Source organism: Pinus tabuliformis, chromosome X (genome assembly GCF_031772625.1).
Source record: "Pinus tabuliformis cultivar Carrire ecotype Pingquan chromosome X, CPIR1, whole genome shotgun sequence".
In the NCBI taxonomy this organism is placed as follows: domain Eukaryota; kingdom Viridiplantae; phylum Streptophyta; class Pinopsida; order Pinales; family Pinaceae; genus Pinus; species Pinus tabuliformis.
In genome coordinates, this window is record NC_142308.1 from 679,320,776 (window position 1) to 679,326,503 (window position 5,728).

Genomic DNA, 5,728 nt, shown 5'->3' on the forward strand with positions numbered 1-5,728 from the left:
ATTAAAAGAGCAAACCATTTTTCGCTCGCTTATGCCGGAGCGAACACCACCGCTTTATGCTTATTACACCGTAGTTCCTCGAATCTATGTATTAATACGTGATCAATTGGTGCGGGGTAAAATACAATAAGTTGGGTTTTGGAAATAATTGTTTAGGTTGGTTGGGACAAAGTTAATGTCGAGTTCTAGTTACCATCTGCAAACTGATGGGAATACCAGGATAGTCAACAATGGTTGGAGGGCTGTCGAAGAAACTATGTGTCAAGCCAACAAAAAGCTTAGATAAAGTGGTTTCACTTGGGAGAGAATTGCTGTAACACCACTTATAAAATGTTGATTGGGATGAATCCCTTCACAACCTTGTATGGATATGATGCACCAACATTTGTAGGTTAAGTGTTTGAAGACAATAGGGCGCCTATAGCTAAGGATTGGATTTAAGAGAGCCAAGACATATTGTGTCTCCTCAAATATAATTTGTAGATGGCCCAGGATCAACAAAATATTTATGAAAATAAGCATTGAGTGGACCATAGATTCGAGGTTGGTAACCTGGTATATCTTTATATGTAACCCTCTTACAAGCATCACTTAAAAGGAAGGGGGAAGAGAAATTGTAATCCAAATTCTATGGACCCTATAGGATTGTGAGGAGCATAAAAGAGGTGGCCTATGAGATGGAGCTTTCATAGGGGTGTAAGATACACAATGTCTTCCATGTTTCTTGCCTCAAGAAGGCCCTGCGACAACACATTGTCACTTCTACTAAGCTTCCACCATTGGATGAAGAATGGGAGTTGATTTTGGTCCCTGAGGAAATTTTGGAGGAAAGGGAGTGAAAGCTAAGAAATAGTACCATTAAAGAATACCTGGTAAAATGGAAATATTTTCCCGTCGAAGACGCCAATTGGAAAGGAAAAAAGGTGCTCCAACATCCAGGATTGAGGTTGCTTTAGGACAAGAAATATTGATGGGGAGGACTATAATGTCCCCATCCACTTAGGAGACATAAGGGCATGATTCAAATAGCCTAACTAACTTTCCATATGTTAGGATAGAAAAGTTAACAAGGGAACACAATGCACCTAGGAGAAAACCTTATGAAAGCTAAAGGGGGGAAGGGGACATGGGTCCTAAGCTAACCATTAGGGGAATTTTGAGGTCTAAAATGGGCCTCCTAAGAAAAATGTACAAACAAAATAAAATTTATAAGGACCAATAGGATTCAAGATGATGATGTCAACCATGGGGGATCATTCACCATTTTTTGAGTAAAAAAGTAAAAAGATTAAAAAATAATAAAATAATAAAACTACTTTTTTCAACTTATCTCCCTATGGGTTTACTCAAATTTCAAGCAGTAACACTCGTTGGATGCAGAATTTAATTCCTCATCCAAGGAGTACCCATGTTTCATACTTTCTATGGGCCCTGCTACACGGAAAATGAGAAATATATGAAAAAATGTGATTGCAATCATGTTTTTCATGTATTTCTCATTTTTCGTGTAGTAGGGTCCATCGAAAGTATGCAACATGGGTACTTTTGAGGAATCAAATTCTGCATCCAATGAGTGTTACCGCTCGAAATTTAAGCAAACCCATAGGGAGATAAGTTGAAAATACGAGTTGAAAAAAATAGTTTTTATTTTCTCCCTCTAAAATTTGATGATGTAATCTAATCTTATTTTAATATTTCCACTATTATTTTATAATTTCCTTAGGAGGCCCATTTCTCCCCTAATGAAAAGGTCACTTTTAAACTATAAAGTGGGAAAACCCACTAAAGTAAATTTATTAAAATAAAAGGGAAAAAGGTGGCAAAAGAGTCAAGTGAGTTATAAAAAGGGCAAAATGAAAAGTCTCTTCTCATTCTTGCATTTTCTCACTTGAAAATTAGAACTTTGGAGAGCTCTTTAGAAATAGACTAGGTTTTTTGGAAACCCTCATTCTAGTTGTTGGTTTTAGTGTTAAAACTATATGCCATAGCTAGTTCTAGAGCAGGATCACTCAGATTTTGACATTGTGCCTCATTGTGAACAAAGAAGAAGATATGGGCAGAAAGGAGTAATTTAGAGTGTTATCACCAAAAAATTGATCATCTAGCCTAAGTTACTAGATGGATCGAAGTATATCATGTAAAACCAATTTTACCCTAGTAAAATTGCTTTCACTGTGAGAAATTACCTAATAAACCACCTTTATTAAATAATTTATAGTTAAACCCATGAAGAATAATTAAATAAATCATTCTTTACTTGATTTTCTTCTAGGAATAATTAATTTAACCACTATTCTATTATTATTCCTTGTCAAATTTGACTCAATCATGAAAAATAAACAGATAAATCATTATTTATCTTATTTTCCTCTAAAAATAATTAATTAATTACTAATTAGTTATTATTCTTTGTAAAATTTGACTAAGTCCCTTAGGAATAATTAAATAAATCCTTATTTGTTTATTATTCCTTAACTAATTCATTGAGATGATAAATAAATCATTTATTTATTTATTATTTCTAGATAAAAGTTTAAATACATTTTCCCTCCTAAACAAATATAATAAAATATTTCAAGTGGTTATTCTAAGAATGAGATCAATAATATTTTATTATTGCTCATTATTCGAGGACAACTCAATATTTTGTTATAAATAGAAGAGATTTCCATTCATTATTCACTTTTGATTATTTTCATTGTTGCACTCACTCGAAAACCCTTCTATTTATAACAAAATATTGAGTTATCCTTGAATAATGAGAAACAATAAAATATTATTGATCCCATTCTTGGAATAACCACTTGGAATATTTTATCATATTTGTTTAGGAGGGAAAAAACATTTAAACTTTTATTTAGAAATAATAAATAAATAAATGATTTATTTATCATCTCAATGAATTAGTTAAGGAATAATAAACAAATAAGCATTTAATTATTCCTAAGGGATTTAGTCAAATTTAACAAAGAATAATAATTAATTTAGCGATTAATTAATTATTCTTAGAGAAAAATAAGATAAATAATGATTCATCTGTTTATTTTTCATGATTGGGTCAAATATGACAAGGAATAAAATAAAATAGTGGTTAAATTAATTATTCCTAGAAGAAAATCAAATAAATAATGATTTATTTAATTATTCTTCATGGGTTTAACTATAAATTACTTAATAAAGGTGGTTTATTAGGTAATTTCTCACAGTGAAAGCAATTTACTAGGGTAAAATTGGCTTTACATGGTATACTTTAATCCATCTAGTAACTTAGGCTAGATGATCAATTTTTTGGTGATACAATAGAGGTGTTATCTATTTATTTTATAACATGAATTTTTGTATTCTATATTCTCATGACAGGCTGGGTTCACACATTCCAAGAGGCTGAGTTCTATAACTTCTAGAGGGTCAAGTTCTTCCATTTCTAAAGCTACCAAGTTTTGATATATGAAGAGGTCGAGTCTTGTTTCTTCTTTAGGGCCAAGTTTGAGTCTATTAGGAGGGTCGAGTTCTACCCTTTTGTTGGTCGAGTTACAATAAGTTTGAAGAAGTGGAGTTATTGTCAAAGGTGACCTCTATCTTGTGTTGAGCTTTGCTTGTTTAAGGAGGTTGTGGTTTCCATTTGTATCAGAATGAGAACAACATTCAAAAGGGGCAACGAAAAATTATTCTAAGAGGGTCGAGTTCCATCTTTCTATGGGCCGAGTAACAATCAGTGCGTGGAGATTGAGTTTGTTGATTTTGGGGTTTTCTTCTGTTGTATGGAAGGTTGAATCCCATTCTCAAAGTAGCTGATATATTCCTAAAGCTTGTACCAACAGTCCATAGCAATCATATACATATATTTGTTGTGGTAACACTTCTTGATATTTCTTGTTATATTTGTCCCAAAATTGTTGTAGTGAACTCCTATTCGTGGTATGTGTTATTTTTGAGTTTAATACTAGTGATATATTGTTGTTTAGAAGTGCCTTTTTGCATTTATTAAGTACCGTGTATGCTTATTTTAAATAAAATATGAGAAAAGTACACCCACAACAATATGCATTTAAATTGTTTAACAAAACACTTCAGTGACAAACTCAACCAAACTAACAAAATTTAGCAGGGAAATTTGAGATATTACAAGGGGCATCTTACATTGTCAAATAGAGACTAACCAAACAACCATTTAAATGTTGGTTTTCCCATTTGGGTTTCCAATGTAAACAATGTATCTTGTGTGATGAATTTACTTGTGTTGCAATATGTTTCGAGTATGAGTTATTGGTGCCCTTAATTATGTTTAGTATGCTACATCTAGTTGAACTTATAATCAAGATGATCAATTCTCCATTGTATTTCCATATTTCATTATTCATTGGTTATTGATGAATGTCAAGAACTATGTCAGCTAATCTCCATCGATTCCATGTTGAATGTAAGATCAATCATTGAGATAGTATGAATATTTCATTTATAAGCTAGCTTCTATTCATGTCCCTAAATTTCTAAAAAGAAGTTAATGGTTGTCTTCCGTTCTTGGATGTTCTCATCTCTAAGAAGGCGGATGGTTCCTTTTCTCATCAGGTGTTTAGAAAGAAGACGCATACTGAGCAATACTTGCATGCGTCGTCGCATCATTTCCCCGCTCAGAAGTTAGGGGTTCTTAGCATGCTTGCCACCCGTGCTGTTAGAATTTCGGATGAGGAGAGCCTGGAAGCGGAGAAGGCCCATCTCCTGGATGTCTTTGAGAAGAATGGTTACAATAGGCACCTAGGTCGAAAAGCCTTCCTCAGGGCCAGGAAGGAACCTTCAACCCGAAGGGTTCCTAAAGATCATATCTCGGGTGTAAACCTTCCTTACATCCAAGGGACCACGGACAGGATTGCAAGGATTCTGAAGAAATACGATGTGCCCGCAACTTTTAGGCCTCTCAAAACTATCCGTGGCTCCCTCAGGTCTGTAAAAGACCCTATTGACCCGAAGGACATGAAGGGCGTCTATGTCATTCCCTGTTCCTGTGGGACTCCTTATATTGGTGAGACTGGTCGCTCTATCAATCAACGGATTAGCGAGCATTCAGCGGACTTAAGACATGGTAGGACCAAGTCCTTAGCCCTGGCTGAGCATGCGGGGAAGACTATGCATCATGTATGTATAGAAGAGGCTCAAGTCATTGCTAAAGTAGCGCAGTTTCACCATCGCAAATTTAGAGAAGCCCTGGAGATTGAGAAAAGGCCGAAAAATCTTAATAGGGATGATGGCTGGAAGATTAGCAGTTGCTGGGTCCCAGCCTTGTCTGCCTAGCCTCCTCATTCCCCTTTTGTTAGGTCTTAGGGTCTCTGTCTTCCCTCTCCTTAAGGTATGTTTTTGGCGGATTAATCCTATTATTATGGAGTGTATGGTTTATTAATTAGTTACTAAGTAATTTCGGGCTAAGTATTAACCTTATCCCGTTTTTTATTCTAAGGGGTATATTTCCTTAGATTAGATTTTTGTCTCCATTTTTATGCATTTATATTTATTTCTTCCTTTCCTTTAGAATTTCCCTTTAACTAATTTCTTATATATTTGACTATTAAACCCTTTTTTAAACCTTATTAGTAATAATCTATTTACCTAATGACATAGTTAATCTTAATATCTTTTTAGTGAATAAATATTGTTTATTTAATGAATATAGATTATTAAATATAAATTATAAGAGGAGATATAGTTTACAAAATGACCTTTATGTTTAATAATA